Raw genomic sequence first — 17140 nt, 5'->3', positions numbered from 1 at the left:
CTACAACCTTAGTGAACTTGAAAATATTATGCTAAATGAAAGAAACCAAATACAATGAGCACACATTTTGAATTGCTTTTTTTTTTTAAGATTTTACTTATTTATTTATGAGAGACACACAGAGAGAGAGGCAGAGACAGGCAGAGGGAGAAGCAGGCTCCCTGCAGGCACCCCGATGTGGGACTCGATCCCAGGACCCTGGGACCACGACCTGAGCCAAAGGCAGATGCTCAACTGCTGACCCATCCAGGCAACTTGGGGTCTGTTTGTATAATGTCCAGAATAGGCAAATCCATAGAGCCAGAAAGCAGATTACTGGAGAGGCTGGAGGAAGGGGCAGATGATGACTGCTGATGAGTCTAGGGTTTCTTTTTGAAGTGATGAGGTACTCTGGAATTTGTGTGGATGACTGCTCAATTTTGTGAATATATTTTAAAACTATTGAAATACATACTTTACAAATATTTTTTAGGCAGCCGGTGGTGCAGCAGTTTAGTGCCGCCTGCAGCCCAGGGTGTGATCCTGGAGACCCAGGATCGAGTCCCACGTCGGGCTCCCTGAATGGAGCCTGCTTCTCCCTCTGCCTGTGTCTCTGCCTCTCTCTCTCTCTCTCTGTGTCGCTCATGAATAAATAAATAAAATAAATAAAATAAAATAAAAAAATATTTTTTAATTTTTAAAAAAGATGCTATTTACTTATTTGAGAGAAAGAGAGCAGGAAAAAGGGGGCAGAGGGAGAGGGAGATTCCCTACTGGCCAGGGAGCCCAATGTGGAGCTCAAACCCAGGACCTTGAGATCATGACCTAAACTGAAGGTAGATGCTTAACTCACTGAGCCACCCAGTGAATAAATGAGCTCAATGAGCCACTCTCATGAATAAATAAATAAAATCTTTTGAAAAAAAAAAAAAGTAAATTTTACACCCAATGTGGAGCTCAAACTCATGACCCCAAGATAAAGAGTTGCATGCTTTACCAACTGAGCCAGCCAGGTGTCCCTGAGTTACACATACTTTTAAAGGATTAAAGTTTATATGAGTTAAATGTAAAAAAAAGAAGAAGAAAAAAAAGGTCTAATGAGAGGAATTTTTTTTAAGATTCTATTCATTTATTCATGAGAGACACACACAGAGAGGCAGAGGCACAGGCAGAGGGAAAAGCAGGCTCCCTGAGGGGAGCCCAATACAGAACTGGATCCCTGGACCCCAGGATCATGACCTGAGCCAAAGGCAGACATTCAACCACTGAGCCACCCAGGCGTCCCTAATGAGAGGAATATTTAACAATTTAGTACAACATAACTGGAGAAGAGTTGTAAAATATATCACCCCCAAATATGCCACATCGGCATAAGGATTATTTTGATTGGAAGGCAATTAAGAAGAAACAGATACAAGGGACACCTCGGTGGCTCAGTTGTTGAGTGTCTGCCTTCAGGTCATGATCCTGGGATTGAGTCCTGCATCGGGCTCCCCTGGGGAGCCTACTTCTCCCTCTGCCTGTGTCTCTGCCTCTGTCATGAATAAATAAATAAAATATTTAAAATAAAAAAAAAAACAGATACAAGAAAAACTCTCCCCTCCTCCTATTTGCCTAAAAGCAGAACATAACTTTTAGAGGGGTCCCCACTCCCCTCTCTACCAGGAAGGACAGAAGTTAATCATCAGAGAAAACTCCAGACCCTTACCAGCCTGGACATGGCACCAGAGGAACCTACATAACAAATCTTGCTAAAACTAATCCTTGTCCACATTAGTTCCCCCATATACATACTTTCCCACAATTTGCCACCCTAGAAACTCAAAGTCCTTTTCCTTTGTCTTGTCACTTCTCTAAAAATGTATTGTTCTTTTGTTAATATGCTATGATATGCCCAAGTTCTAACCACTCCTTTGAGTTACTCATCACTGGGTGCTCTCGTGTACGTATGATATACTTTTTAATAAACTTGTTTTTCTCTTGGTAATCTGTCTTTGGTAGTCCAATTTATTCAGATAATTTAAGGTGGGTAGAGGAAAGACATTGTTTTTCTTCTATATTCCTACAGAAATCTCCATGGTCTGGCTTTTTTTCTGTGTCTCAGCTCCTATCTCTCCTACCCCTTAGCTCCTATGACCAGCCTTTGTGGACTTAGTTGATCAAGTTTAAAGTGTCTCTTCTGGGATCCCTGGCTGGCGCAGCGGTTTGGTGCCTGCCTTTGGCTCAGGGCGCGATCCTGGAGACCTGGGATCGAATCCCATATCGGGCTCCCGGTGCATGGAGCCTGCTTCTCCCTCTGCCTATGTCTCTGCCTCTCTCTCTCTCTCTCTCTCTCTCTCTCTGTGTGACTATCATAAATAAATAAATTAAAAAAAAATTTAAAGTGTCTCCTCCCTCATCAGAGTCTAAGACAAGGCTAGGCCCATCTGAGGCATCCCTGCATCCAGGAAGCCTTCCTGGTCTTCTGCCTAAGGCAGGGCCACTGACACCTTATGTTGCACCATACCATCCGACGCTCCCCACCATGGTCATTTGCTCAGTGTCTGGCCTCCTCAATAAACTCTAGGCTCCATGAAAGCAAGGATGGGTTGTTTTGTTTACTATTCTATCCCCTGCCACCAGTACTGAAACAGAAGCGGCACGTACAAATCCTTTGAGTAGAGAATACAGAGAAGCAGGCTCCATGCAGGGAGCCCATCGTGGGACTCGATCCTGGGTCTCCAGGATCACACTCCAGGCTGCAGCCGGCGCTAAACCGCTGTGCCACCGAGGCTGCCCCTTTTGAGTAGTCTTTTATCATTTTTTTTAAAAAAGATTTTATTTATTTATTCATGAGAGACACAGAGAGAGAGAGGCAGAGGGAGAAGTGGGTTCCTCACAGGGAGCCTGATGCAGGACTCGATCCCCGGACCTGGAATCACGCTCTGAGTCAAAGGCAGATGCTCACCTGCTGAGCCACCCAGGTGTCCCATATTTTAACATTTTATTTTCATGATGATAAACGTACTCTTTAACCTCCGTCCCCTATTACCCCTTCACCTCACCTCACCTTTGATAACCACCAGTTTGCTCTCTATAATCAAGAGTCTGTTTCTTGGTTTTTCTTTCTCTTTTTTTTTGTTTATTATTTATTTATTTATTTATTTCTCATTTATTTTTGAAATTCCATATGAGTGAAATCATATGGTATTTGTCCTTCTCTAACAGATTTATTTCGCTTAGTATTATACTCTCTAGTTCCACCCATGTCATTGCAAATGGTAAGATTTATTCTTTTTTATGGCTGAATAATATTTCATTTTATATATATATATAATATATATAAAATATATATATATTCCATTATATATGGATATTATATATCTCGGGTCTCCAGGATCACTCCCTGGGCTGAAGATGGCGCTAAACCACTGAGCCACCCGGGCTGCCATATCCATTCAAGTAGACAGACACTTGGGCTGCTTCCATAGTGTGGCTAGAAATAATGCCACAATAAATGCAATAAATGCAATAAACATAAGGGTGCATGTATGCCTTTGAATTAGTGTTTTTATACATATTTTTTTATTTTTTTATTTAAAAAATTTTTTTGAATTTTTATTTATTTATGATAGTCACAGAGAGAGAAAGAGAGAGGCAGAGACATAGGCAGAGGGAGAAGCAGGCTCCATGCACCGGGAGCCCGATGTGGGATTCGATCCCAGGTCTCCAGGATCGCGCCCTGGGCCAAAGGCAGGCACCAAACCACTGCGCCACACAGGGATCCCTACATATATATATATTTTAAGACTTTATTTATTTATCCATAGAGAGAGAGAGAGAGAGGCAGAGGCACAGGCAGAGGGAGAAGTAGGCTCCATGCAGTGAGCCCGACATGGGACTTGATCCAGGGTCCCCAGGATCAAACCCCGGGCCAAAGGCGGCGCTAAACCGCTGCGCCACCGGGGCTAACCTAGTGTTTTTATATTTGGAGGGTAAATACCCAGTAGTGTGATCACTGGATCATTGGGTAGTTCTATTGTTAATTTTTTGAGGAACCTCCTTTTCCACAGTGGCTGCACCAGTGTGCATTCCCACCAATAGCACAAGGGGATTCCTTTTTCTCCACATCCTCACCAGCACCGGATTCTGAGAAGTCTTGGATGTTTAGGGTAGAACTGAGCACAAGTCTAGGATCTGCAGGGAACTAAACTGTTTTCTCAAAGACAACCAGCTGGTTAATCCTGACACTTCCTTAATACAGAATAGCAACCAGACACAATTGCTGCCACTTACTTGTTGAGCACCTACTACAGTCCAGGCATTTTACAAACATCATCTCCAATCTCTTCCCGCAAAACTCTGCTTGGAGTTTCCATATTCTTATCCATGTTGAATATATGAGAAGACAGAATCAGGAGACAAGTAACTTGGCAAAGCCACAAGCTAGCATTAAAGTATTTTCTCTTACATGATGTAAGGAAAGGCAATTATCTAGAAAGCTTTTCTCAGTCGCTGGAAGTTTTTTATTTTCTAGGAACATTTTGAAATGCTTAGCATGAATTTGTGATTCAATAAAGAGAGGGAATAAGAAGACAGGGTATTTCTGTGTGTTCTGTGTGTATAACCTGAAATCACATTCTGGTTCCATTTCCTACTTTTTCCACTTCTAAAACCAAGAGTATAGGGTTTCCTCATACTAATGAAGTAATAATGAATAAGAGCAGGAGACTTCTACTACACGGTAAAGAAAAACCAAATTCATATTGCAAGAAAAGAAACTAATCAAAAAGTCTGTTTTACGCCAGTAAACTAAAAATGGGGCAAGAAGGATTCTGATAAACAGGTGATCCTTAAAGGATTAGTGGCGACGAGAGATGAGCTGGCTGCATAGCCCTCACCTGTTCAGAATAGACAATCTTTCACCAAGAGAAGCACCTACCGTTCATCAGCTGGGTGTTGGGATCTCTATATTATTAAAGTTTTTAGACATAAAAAGACAAACAGAGACATAACAAATCCCATGGAAGCTGAGGATTTGGAGACTGAGGTTGTAAGGCTGACGCCTCAACTTGGATGAACCATCGCTGCTTCGCTATTAATTGATAAACTTGGCCCAGACTTCAACTCCTAAATCGCAGCTGCTTCATCTGTAACTGAAGAGTTACGCTGGCCTGCCCTCTCTTAAACTGAGCCTACTCTCATCAGCAAAAAATCACCTTCCTCATAGGTTCAAATAGGCTTGGGAAATTAAAGTTAAGGCAATTAGGACCGGAGAAATTGCTACAGCAGGAAAAAAAAGAGAGGAGAATAAAAGCAGGCTTTTCCTCCTGACTCTGAGAAAGGATCATGAGTCATGCGAATCCTCCAGGATCCCTAGAGGCCAATATTGTAGAATTGGGGTGCTCCTCAGGCATCACCTAGTACAGTCTCGTGGCCCTCGCAGGACCAAGCTGCCCCAAGTACAGACAGGAACTGGCACTTCTGGGCCCCTCTGAGCCTTTTCTATTTGCCAAACCACAACTCTCATTAATCAAGATGCCATAGGCTGCGTGTAACTTGAACCAAACTTTAAGATTTTATTAGAGAGGGGGGAGAGCACGAGGGGAGGAGAGTCTGTTGGCAGAATGGGATGGTAAGGAAGAGGGGCAAAGGGAGCAGACTGCTGAGCAGGGAGCTCCCCCTGGGGCTGGATCCCAGGACACCAGGGTTATGACCTGAACAGAATGCAGATGCTTAACCCACGGAGCCACACAGCACCCACCCCTGAGCCAAACTTCTTAACGCATAGAAAAAAGCTGGTGGCGAGGGACGCCCGGGTGGCTCAGCGCTTGAGCTTCTGCCTTCAGCCCAGGGTGTGATCCTGGAGTCCAGAGTCCCACATCAGGCTCCCTGCATGGGGCCTGCTTCTCCCTCTGCCTGTGTCTCTGCCTCTCTCTCCGATAAAAAAAAATAAAATCTTAAAAAAGAAAAGCAAAAAGCTGGCAGCGACAAGGCCAGTTTATTACATAGCGGTAATGTTGGAAGGTGGATTTACTGCTTTTCCTACTTTAAGTCCTTTTGTGTACTTAACCTCTCCGTATTCATTTCTCCATCTGTACCTGGTTAGGATAATTAGAGCACTTAAAACCAGGTCTGGCACCGTCTTTAGTGAATGCCAGCCATCGTGACCTCTCCTGAAAATTTCTACCAAGAATGTGTATCCTTTGTATTACGAGAAATATATTTTTTTAAGATTTATTTTATTCATGAGAGAGAGACACACACACAGAGGGGCAGAGACACAGGCAGAGGGAGAAGCAGGCTCCTTGCAGGGAGCCCGACGCGGGACTCGATCCCGGGTCCCCAGGGTCGCGCCCTGGGCCGAAGGCGGCGCTAAGCCACTGAGCCACCCGAGCTGCTGGAGAAATACTTTTCTAAGGCTGTATTGATTACCGTGTTTAACAAACATCCCTGAACAGGAAAACAAACAAATAAACCCCTTTCCTGCATCCGCGTTCTCCCTCCTTTCCCAAACCCACATTCCCGATCTGAACAGCAAGTTGCAAACTGTTGCACCGGCTTGCGGACGGGTCTTTCCCCGTCGCCTTCTACAACTATTAAGGGCCGTACGGGCCAGCTCCCGCCCCGGAGCGCGCGGCCCCCCGCGCACGGGGAGAGAAGCAGCTCCGGGCTCTGCCATCAGCGCGCGCGAGGGGAAGAGGGGGCGCCCGGCCCTCCCCGCGGCGGCCACCAGCTCGGCGCCTGCGCGCTGCGCGCCCGCTCCGCCCCACCGCGGCCGGCGAGGCCGTTACGACCGTTGAGGGAGGGGAGAGAGGGGAGGGGAAGGAAGGGAAGGGAGGGGAGGGGAGGGGAAGGGGCGCCGCACAGCGCCCCACGCGGCCCGAGCGCGCTGTTCCGGCGAGCCCGGCTCCAGCCCCGGGAGTCCGCTCCAGGCCGCTCCGGACCACTACCCGCTCCGGAGGCGCCGGCCGCGCTCCGTGCTTTCCCTCCAGCCCTTTGTGTCCCGGCGCGCGTCGGGGGGAACGCGGGAACGCGCGCCGTGCTGTGCGCCTGCGCGAGGGGGCGGGACGGCGCGCCCCGCCGGGAGCCGGGAGTGGGCGCTGCTCCGCGCCGACCCGTCCCGCCCCGCCCCCAACCGCCATTTCGTGCTCCGGCGCGCGGGGCCTCCGCATGATGGACGCCCGGAAGCCGAGACAACAAAGGCCGGCGCGCTAGGGCCGCGCGGCCTGCGGATCTTTACGGTGCTCGCAGGGCGAAGATGGCGCCCAGGCGCGGAAGCTGTGCCCGAGTGTGGGGAGACGTGGGCGCGTCTACCTGCGAGCGGGCCCGGCCGCCGTCCCGGGGCGGGGAGGGGCACGCACGGCCTCGTGTGCGCACAGCGCTGGGGTGTTCACCTCCCCGTGTGTGCACAGCCTCGGTATCCCCAGACTTGCGTGTGCACCATCCAGTCGCACGAACCGGTGGGTTTCCACGTCCAGTGCGCATGATCCCGAGTATGCTTCCACCCGAGTGTGCGCACAGCTGTGTTGGCGCCGACTGGCCGTCTACACAGGCTCCTGTGTACGGACACGTGTTCGCACGAACCCTAAATGTGCAGAGGAGCGTGGATTCATGAACCTGGCGAATGCACCAACCTGTGTTTGCCCTGGGGGGTGTGCAGACCCACCAGTGTTGCAGACCCACGAGTGCAAGCTCAGCCTCCCGCAGCCTGGAGCACCCGCGAAAACTTACCACGTTTCTGGCCTGTTTTGGAATTTTGCCTTTGCTGAGTTTACATGCAAAGCATAACCACCGCCTGCTACTCTATGCTATTCTTAACCTCTCCTCTCTTCTTTTCTCCCAGCTCATTGGACTCCTGCTGAGGCCCCCACTTTGCAATGGGGTCACGCAATGACAGTGAGGGGCAGGCGATGAGAGAAACAAAGAAAAGAGCAGTAAAGGGCAACACGAGGAAGCTGGGAAGGAGGCCCCTGGCCCGCTACAGTAAGAAAAGCCTCCTGGAGGAAGCCAAGCGCCATGGCCAGGGCCTGGCTACAGATGGAATCGGGGGGTCAAGCCCCAGTTTCTGCTCAGGCCTGAGAACTTTGTTCGACGGGACATTCAAACAGGAGATGACACCAAATTCGTGTCTGAGAGGATGGGGTTGAAGCACAAGAGGCCTAGGGGGTAATAGAGCGGGGACAGGCTCAGCAGAGAAGTGGCCTCCCCAGGGAGGGAATGGGGTAGAAAAGCAGGATGGGGGACTATGGTCTCCCCTCCTATGTACACGTCCTGCTGTTTCCAGTTCTTCTGTGTTGAGCACACTCCTCGGAGAGACAAACACTCAGGCCTCAGCACTGACCTTTACTGGCTGGGTGCCTGGCAGGCACCTAAGTCAGCAGAGATGGAGGGAGATACTGCCTGCAGAATACTGCAGGCACAGGGGAAGTAGTCCTTAAACATGGATGTGAGCATTTATGCTGGAGTGACTTTTAAAGTTCCCTAGTCTGCCGTCCTTGTCCAGATAAAGTACCATCTCTTGGTGGACCTCTCATATGGTTATGAATGTTTTCTTGTTCCGCTCACTATTCCTAGGTACACCTTAAGGGCATGAAAATACATCACCTCGGGACACCTGGGGTGCTTTCAGCTAAGGATGTGATCCTGGATCGAGTCCCACATCGGGCTCCCTGCATGGAGCCTGCTTCTCCCTCTGCCTATGTCTCTGCTTCTCTCTGTGTGTCTCTCATGAATAAATAAAGAAAAAAAAAAAACATCACCTCTAACATACCTCCGCATTCCGGTTGAGAACCCCTCTACAACTCCCAATATGTGATCATTGTACCCCCATCTGAATGCGTCTCATGATGGAGAATGGGCCACATCAGAGGACGGACTTTTCGGTGAAGCATGTAAAATTTACCTTTATGAGGCCCAGATATTTGTGATCTGAAATGAAGGCTTTTTATTAGGCCACCCAAAAGATACTTTCTTTGCACATGCCTGTTAGGCCTGTGTTAAAGCTAGGCTTACAACAGTGAAGGGGAGCAAGATAAACTACCCCAATTTATGCCTCTTTAGCATACTGATTATTTTAGGCTGGTTATTTTTCGGAAATAGCAGATACAGGTGAAGCCAAACCGAGTAGAAGTTACCCTTTTTTTTTTTTTTTTTTATTTATTTATGATAGTCACAGAGAGAGAGAGAGAGGCAGAGACACAGGCAGAGGGAGAAGCAGGCTCCATGCACCAGGAGCCCGACGTGGGATTCGATCCCGGGTCTCCAGGATCGCGCCCTGGGCCAAAGGCAGGCGCCAAACCGCTGCCCCACCCAGGGATCCCGAAGTTACCCTTTTGTAAGAGACATTTACATACATTTATTTATTTATTTATTTATTTATTTATTTATTTATTTATTTATTTATTTATTTTTTGACATTTACATTTATAAAGGAAATCTCCATTTGTAAGGGTATCTCCCTCACTGTACCAGGAAGAGGAGGATGACTCTAAATCTGTGGAAACTCTTATCAAAGGAGAGGACAACAATTTAAATCTGTACAACCTTAACACTTGTTTATTGTGCTTTGCTGGTAACCTCCCCTAATTGGCTCCCCACCCCAGCATCTTTTGTCTTTAACTTAAAGTGATAGGCGATGGCTTTGGCCATTGGGGGACTTAGTTACTCATGTATACTCCCCCCCCCCAAAAAAAAAGGACTTGTTAAAAAAATATTTTATTTATTCATGAGAGACACAGAAAGAGAGAGGCAGAGGGAGGAGCAGGCTCCATGCAGGGAACCCGACACGGGACTCGATCCTGAGTCTCCAGGATTTCGCCCTGGGCTGAAGGCAGCGCTAAACCGTTGAGCCACCAGGGCTGCCCATTCATGTATACTTTTGTTCATTTTTTTTTCTGTTATTCTGTCTTATATCAATTTAATTATTAGGCCAGCCAAAGAACCTAGAAGGGAAGAAGGGAAAACTTTACCACCCCTGCAGGAGCCAAAGTTTCTGCCTCTAGGACCTTATCGATCCAAATCACAGGATGCCAGGTCCAAAGAGCAAATAGCTTCTTCACACTTGATATGATGCTGAAAGTCTACGCAGTGTGGATTACAGCCCCCTGGGCTGTCCCTGTGCATCCTGAATTAAACCTCTAGGGAGGGGGCGCCTGGCTGGCTCAGTTCGAGCCCCATGTTGGGTGAAAAGATTACTTAAAAATAAAATCTTTGGGGAAAAAAACTCCAGGGAGGTGTGGACTGGATGGGTGCACAACCACCCACCCCCAAACAGAGAGGAGTGACCTTGTCAAACCCAGCCTCCCTCTGCTACATGCGATAGATACACAGTTGTCCCAGTCCTGGGCATGGTCCATAGTCCTTGCTACTGGGGGTGGGGAGAACTGAGCACATGATTTGGAGCAGGAGGCACTTCATGCAGTTCCTCTGAAGGGGGCTTTGGGAATGGAGGATGCTCTGGGTTGCCTTTAGGGGTGGGGGTGATCCTGCTGAGCCCTCCTGGCAGCCAACTTCTAGGCAGCTCTGCCTGCCTAGGAGGTGGGGTCTTGGGGATAAATGGCTGTTGTACCAGTGTCACTCAGGCAGGGGTGACACCACCACTTTAATCCACTAGCAGGGCCACAGGCTGGCACTTCCGTCCTAGGAAACCAAGCCTGAGATCTGATCTCAATCAAATCTGTAACCTGAAAGTAGGTGAGGTGCTCCCACCCCCTCTCCTGCTCTGAGCAGGTTGTACTGGATCACTGCTTTGCATTTCACTTTTCCCACAGGCCAAGGATCTGGGTGATACTATTCTCCCGCCACGGCCCTTTCTTGGAGTATGCTTCAGAGTCCAGCTCCCCGACCCCAGCCCCTGAGCTGAGAGGTCCAGAACTGCCCCCTCCGAAGGCACGAGTCCTTGCCCAGGAAACACCTGGTGGGGAATTTCTCTAGCTCCCAAGAGTAAACCACAGAGACCTAGAAGGCACCACCCTTGGGCGGCTTCTTACCTCCCTGGGTCACATTTAAAAGAGGAGGGGTCCCTGGAGAAATGAGACCGTTTGCAGAAGAATAAATGCCACCTTGTGCCTGCCAACTTCTGCAGAGGTCTGTGGGCTTGTTCTGGGCCTGTGTAAATAAATTAATGGAAAAGTCCGGAAGGGAGGCAGTCCGCCTGAGCCTGACCTTGCGCGCCCAGCAGGCAGGTTATACACTGTGCCTTCCCTCCGGGGTGACTGGGAGTCGGGATGCCTCGGTCACAATGCAGAGAAGGAACACCTCGCTCTGGACGCCCCAAGAGGGACAGCTGGCCTGGGTGTGCCAGCTTCCAAAGGGCGGGAGGGACTTCATCAGGGAGACCATCCGTCCAGGCGGCCCCCAGGGTCTGAGATGGCCAAGGCGGGATCCCGTCCGCCCCCTCCCCCGCAGGGCAGCCCGTGTCCCCAACGTGGGCCGGGGCGCGGGGGCGGCAGAAGGTTTCCGGCCGGTCCCACCCAGCCGACCGGCCGGGGCGGGGACCCACCCCCCGCGGGCCTCCCCAGCCCAGCCTGGTCCCGGGTCTGGAGGCGGGCTGGAGGCAGGGGGGGGCGGGGGGAGCAGGAGGGAGGCAGGGGGGAGGCGGGGGGGGGGAGGCAGAGGGGAGGCGGGGGGGGGAGCAGGAGGGAGGCGGGGGGGGGAGGCAGAGGGGAGGCGGGGGGGGCGGGGGGGAGCAGGAGGGAGGCGGGGTGGAGGCGGGGGGGGGGGGGGGGGGGAGGCAGGGGGGAGGCGGGAGCGAGCGGGCCGCTGCCCGGAGGCCGCGCCGCCCCGGCGCAAACATTTCCTTATGTGGTGGCTCCGCGGGGCCGGGGCGGCGCCGGGGGCTGCGGGGACGGCGGCCACGCCCGGGGCCTCGCGGCCACCCTGGCCCTCGGCTGGGCCGCCGCGCCGCGCCGCGCCTGCGGGACGAGACCAAGAGGGGAGGCCCCCGCCCCGCGTGTCCCCCGCAGCGCGTCCCTCGTTCCCCTGAAGGAGGAACAGACCCTGTGGCGCCCCGACTTGGCCCGCGCTTGTGGGGGCTCCCGGGTCCGGACGAAGAGGGGGCGCGGGGTCCCGTCCCCCGGCCCGCCACCTCCCTGCCCCTCCCCGGCGCAGCCGCCCAGCGCCGCAGCCTCCTTGGCCTTGGGAGCTATATTTGGGGGTGGAGGGATAGCGGGGTGACGGCGGAGGGAAGGCCCAGGGCTGGAGCGGCGAGCGCCTCACTGGAAATGTCGCGGCTCTCGGCTCCCCGTCCCGCTCCCTGTCCCGCCAGGCGGGCTCCAGGCTCCAGGCTCCAGGCTCCAGGCTCCAGGCTGCAGGCTCCAGGCTGCACGCTGCAGCCCTCCCGAGAGAGCTCGGCCTCAAAACTTGGAGCCCGCGGCTGCCTTCCTGCGGCCAGGGCGTCCCGAGCCTGAGGAGCGCGCCCCGGCTCCGACACCCCAACCCCCACCCCCACCCCAGCTTCGCAGGTGTCTGCTCCGACCCCCCACACCGTCCTGGGGCCTCAGGCCGGTCTCCTTGCCAATTACAGCCTTTGAGCAAACTTCCATAGCTGATAGGGCAGGTTCCCTATGGGATCTTTATTAAGTGGGGCTTTTAGCAAGAAGTTTGCCACCCTAGTGAATCTCTAATTGGTCTAATTTCAGAGAGTATAATTCGAGGCTGCATCTGAGAGATAATCCTGGTCTGGGAGGCCTTTGCTTGCAGCACCCCACCCCACCCCCCTTACCGGGCTGAAGGAGAAGAAACTGCTTGGCTCTGGGCCCTCCCTGCCGGCTTCCCCGTGACTCCCATCCCTCCTCCTGCAGCCCCAAGATTCTTGGCTCCCTGGGGTCTGTCCCTGAGTCACGGGGTACTCATGCCCAAGCTGCCTTCCCTGGCCCTCCCTGCCCTTTCTACCCAACACCAGAAAGTCATTTCTAGGGGCCCCTGGGTGGCTCAGTCAGTTGTCTGCCTTTGACTCAGGTCATGATCTCAGGGTCCTGAGATCAAGCCCACCTTCACTGGGTTTCCTGGGGGGAGTGGAAGGGAGTCTGCTCCCCCCCCCGCCCCCCCTCTCAGGCTATCTCACTCTCATAAATAAAATCTTTAAAAAAATAATTTCCAGCCTCAGAGTCCCCCTCAGCCCCAGCCCACTCACCCATCCTTGTTCAGTGGGACAGTCCCCCAGTTAGAGAACCACTCTTCTATAGGATACAAGGTTCCAGAACCTGAAGTAAAGAATCCTGTCGGGGGGTGGGGGGGTGGGCAGGGACACCTGGCTGGCTTGGTCAGTGGAGCATGCAACTCTTGATCTCAGGGTTATGAGTTTGAGTCCCACATTGGGTGTAGAGATTACTTAAAAATAAAATATTAAGGGACACCTGGGTGGCTCGGCAGTTGAGCATCTGCCTTCGGCTCAGGGCGTGATCCCAGAGTTCTGGGATCAAGTTCTGCATCAGGCTGCCCACAAGGAGCCTGCTCCTCCCTCTGCCTGTGTCTCTGCCTCTCTCTCTGTCTCTGTGTCTCTCATGAATAAATAAATAAAATCTTTTAAAAATAAAAAATTAAAAAAAAGAATCCTGTGAGTAAAAGGACAATGGCCATCCTTGCCAGGTGGAGAGACCTCAAGGAATCTGGAGAAGGGAGATGGGGAAAAGCAGGAGACACTTAAAAGCAGGAGACACTGTAACCCATATGCTGGTAAAATGGCCAAATCTTTGAGTATGAAGGGCTCTTGGTGGTCTTCTCTGTCACCTCAACCACCTAAAGCAGACATCTCCCCGACTGCATTTCTGGATTACTTCCAGGGACAGGGAAGGCACTTCTTTTATTTTATTTTATTTTATTTATTTATTATAGTTACACACACAGAGAGAGAGAGAGGCAGAGACACAGGCAGAGGGAGAAGCAGGCTCCATGCAGGGAGCCCGACGTGGGATTCGATCCCGGCTCTTCAGGATCATGCCCTGGGCCAAAGGCAGGCGCCAAACCGCTGCGCCACCCAGGGATCCCTGGGAAGGCACTTCTTCAATGAGTTCTGTCTTACATAGATTTGAAATTCTTCTTTAAGATTTTATTTATTTATTTGACACGGAGAGAGAGCACAAGTAGGCTGAGGGGAGGGCAGAGGGAGAGGGAGAAGCACACTTCCCGCTGAGCAGGGAGCTGGATGCGAAGCTCGATCCCAGGACCCTGAGATCATGACCTGAGCTGAAGGCAGATGCTTAACCCACAAGCCACCCAGGCACCCTTGAAATCTGTCTTCTTTCATGTCCATCTCATGGTCCTCGTCTGTTCATGTGTTCTGTGAAGGCAGGGTCCCAGGCTCCCAGGAGCACAGTGGTGTTCAGTGACTATGTTGTCGGAATGAATGATGAAATAACACTGAAGGTTTGCCAGAGTATCATCCATTCTGGGCTAAGCCACACCAACTTCTCCCATCATTCCATATATGACACTGTTTCCAGAACAGTCTTCATCCTTCCCACCTGGCTCTGTAGTCACCATGTTTCTTCTAAGCAATAGTGTGCTCTGTGCAACTACCCTGTGTGGACTGACCCTGGGGCTGCATCTCTCTCAGAAGTTGGTTCTTTGTGTAGCACAACTGGCACTTTTTTTTTAAAGATTATTTTATTTTTTAAAGATTTATTTATTTATTTATTTATTTATTTATTTATTTATTTATTTATTTATGATAAACATAGAGAGACAGAGAGAGAAGCAGAGACACAGGAGGAGGGAGAAGCAGGCTCCATGCTGGGAGCCCGACGTGGGACTCAATCCCAGGACTCCAGGATTGCGCCCTGGGCCAAGGCAGGCGCCAAACTGCTGAGCCACCTAGGGATCCCCAGTTTAATTTATTTTAATAGAGTGTGTGTGAGCATGGGCAGGAGGGGCAGAGGGAGAGGGAAAGAATCTCAAGCTGACTCCACGCTGAGCATGGAGCCCGACACAGGGCTCGATCCCAGGACTCTGAGATCACGACCTGTGCTGAAACCAAGAGTCTGGCACTTAACCTACTGCACCACCCAGGTGCCCCCACAGCTGGAACTTTAACTTTCACAATTTTAGCAAAGGGGAGGACTCTTTGCTACTACATAAGACAATAATGTCCTGTCCTGGGATGGACCTTTGGTGCCAGCTGGCATCTTAGGAGGCTGGGCTGGGCAACGGGTAGCCTGAGTCCTCCTGGGCTATACCTGCTTATGGGGTCAAGACCCTGATCGTGGGCAAAGAAGATGCTGGAATACGCCCTTTGCTCAGCAAGCAAAACCTGGCTTTGGAGCTCTCACCAAGTCCCCAAGCTAAGACTAGTAATTGGCAGGTCCCTGACCATGGTTGTTGGAGCCCCATAAGGCCCTAGGGCTCCTGGATTCTGCCGGTCAGCTTTGCCCTCCCACAAAGCTGCATGGGTGCAGAGTAGCTGTGAATAGTGTGGGTTACCGTGTTGGTTGGCTGACTCCTGGATGGCTTGGGAGGCAGGGAGCCATCCCAGGCAGTGTCACTTTGGACACCTTGGACACACTTTGGACACCTGTCACCCCCCACTTCCCCTCTGCAGTTTGGGGCCAGGGCAAACTCACACCTCTTGCCATCAGTTCATGGATCTGATGATGGGGGGTGAGAGGAGGCTGGGGCCCTGAGGCTGACTCGGGTTTGCCGAGAATCTAGCTGGAATCAGGCCTGGCCTCAACTTCCAGACCAAATGCAGGTAGGAGGTGAAGTCCACCAAGTTCCCCCTGGGGAAGGACCAAGGGCTGCTGCCCAGAGAGGTTTTCCTCCCCTGGAGGGACTTTGTGCTACACGGAGTGCCCACCCTCCAAGATGACCTGCAGGCCTCATTCCAGATGGTCAGAGCCAGTGGTGCAGTGGTGGGAACTCAGGCAGGGCCAGGCCAGTGGAGGAGGGGCAGGCCATGGGGGATCCTGGTGTACCCCACCACTGCAGGATTATTGTGACAGAGAGGAAACCCCAGAAATCAACAGGATCAGTGCAAGACCATAGAAAGGGGGATCCCTGGGTGGCGCAGCGGTTTGGCGCCTGCCTTTGGCCCAGGGCGCGATCCTGGAGACCCGGGATCGAATCCCACATCGGGCTCCCGGTGCATGGAGCCTGCTTCTCCCTCTACCTGTGTCTCTGCCTCTCTCTCTCTCTGTGTGACTATCATAAAATAAATTTAAAAAAAATTAAAAAAAAAAGACCATAGAAAGAATAATTCCCCCAAACTGAGAAGGAAAGTGCAGGAAAGTCCCGTGTGATGGTGACTTTCCTGGTCACGGAGTACTGCAGGCTCTCAGCTCTGTCCTGGCCGAGGGCTTCGGGGCACTGGCTCTGTCTTGCTCCAGGGGGATACCAGCTTGGCCCCCATGCCCCAGAGCTCACCGGGGTGGCCCAGCTGTGCCAAGGAGAGCAGGACCCACACCCAGACCCCACCCTCACCCTCACATTCCCTGCCCTCCACCCAGCTGTGGCACACACCTTCACTCTATCCCCACCTACATGCTCAGGCTCAGAGTCTCGGGTCCTGCCCCAAGTCTTGGAGAGCCTGAGACAGCCTCCTGAACCCCCTTGTGGTCTGTCTACGGGTCTGAGGCAGGCTGCATGTGTAGGGAAAGAGCCCGGGCTGGGTTCCCAGGGGGCAGGGGTGAGGTCCCACTCTGAACCTAGCTGGCTGGATGACCTTGGGCAGCTCCCTGTGCCCATTGGCCCTCAGTTGGTCCTCAGATCCCAGCTTTGGGGGCCCACAGGTAATTGTTCTGATTCTCAGAGAGTAGACCACAGGAGCCTTTCCTAGGTGGGAAAGAACAGCAGGGAGGAGGTCAAGGCCAGAGCTTGGGCGTGAAATGCAAAGGAGAACTCAATATGTAAATCAGTCAGTGTTTGTTCCTTCTCTTCAGACAAGGCCCAATGAGACCCAGATGCTCCCAAGAATGCCTGTGGCCTGGCCCCTGGGTGTCCCCACAGAGAGGGGCAGGCCGGGCACCTGGGGGGCACAGTGACATTCACGTGCTGGGGACAGGGCCCTGGCTGGAAGCCAGCCTTCCTCTGCCTGAGCCCTGGGCCCCTGACAAAGGCACAGCACTCTGCCCCTCTGCCATCACTTGTCCCATAGACTATTGGTGGCATCTACCCAGGCTCAGGGGGGAAATGTCTTTCAGTCCAGGGCTAAGTTGGCCCAGTGGGTCTGGTGGCTGATATGACTGAG

At 52.0% G+C, this 17140-nt stretch overlaps 2 long non-coding RNA genes across 3 annotated transcripts in view; one reads left to right on the top strand and one right to left on the bottom strand.

Moving 5' to 3' along the window:
- LOC129493888 (uncharacterized) overlaps positions 1–8494 on the top strand; it is a 28977-nt gene extending 20483 nt beyond the window's left edge. Inside the window, exons 1-2 of one of the 2 annotated variants that reach the window (XR_008661223.1) lie at positions 7099–7421; positions 7805–8494. This is a non-coding gene — a long non-coding RNA (uncharacterized LOC129493888). Of the gene's footprint in view, positions 1–7098; positions 7422–7804 lie in introns of those variants that run through there. The other variant, XR_008661224.1, reaches the window with a different exon arrangement.
- A 1191-nt stretch (positions 8495–9685) lies between these two features.
- On the bottom strand, positions 9686–12297 carry LOC129493831 (uncharacterized). The gene is made up of 3 exons (XR_008661219.1): positions 12178–12297; positions 10950–11067; positions 9686–9902 (listed from the first exon to the last, which is right to left on the bottom strand). It is a non-coding gene; the product is annotated as an uncharacterized LOC129493831 (long non-coding RNA).
- Between the last annotated feature and the right edge of the window lie 4843 nt (positions 12298–17140).

Source organism: Nyctereutes procyonoides, unplaced genomic scaffold (genome assembly GCF_905146905.1).
Source record: "Nyctereutes procyonoides isolate TBG_1078 unplaced genomic scaffold, NYPRO_anot_genome, whole genome shotgun sequence".
NCBI classification, from domain to species: Eukaryota; Metazoa; Chordata; class Mammalia; order Carnivora; family Canidae; genus Nyctereutes; species Nyctereutes procyonoides.
The sequence above is the reverse complement of the archived record's forward strand: the minus strand, read 5'-3'. Positions and strand labels throughout refer to the sequence as shown.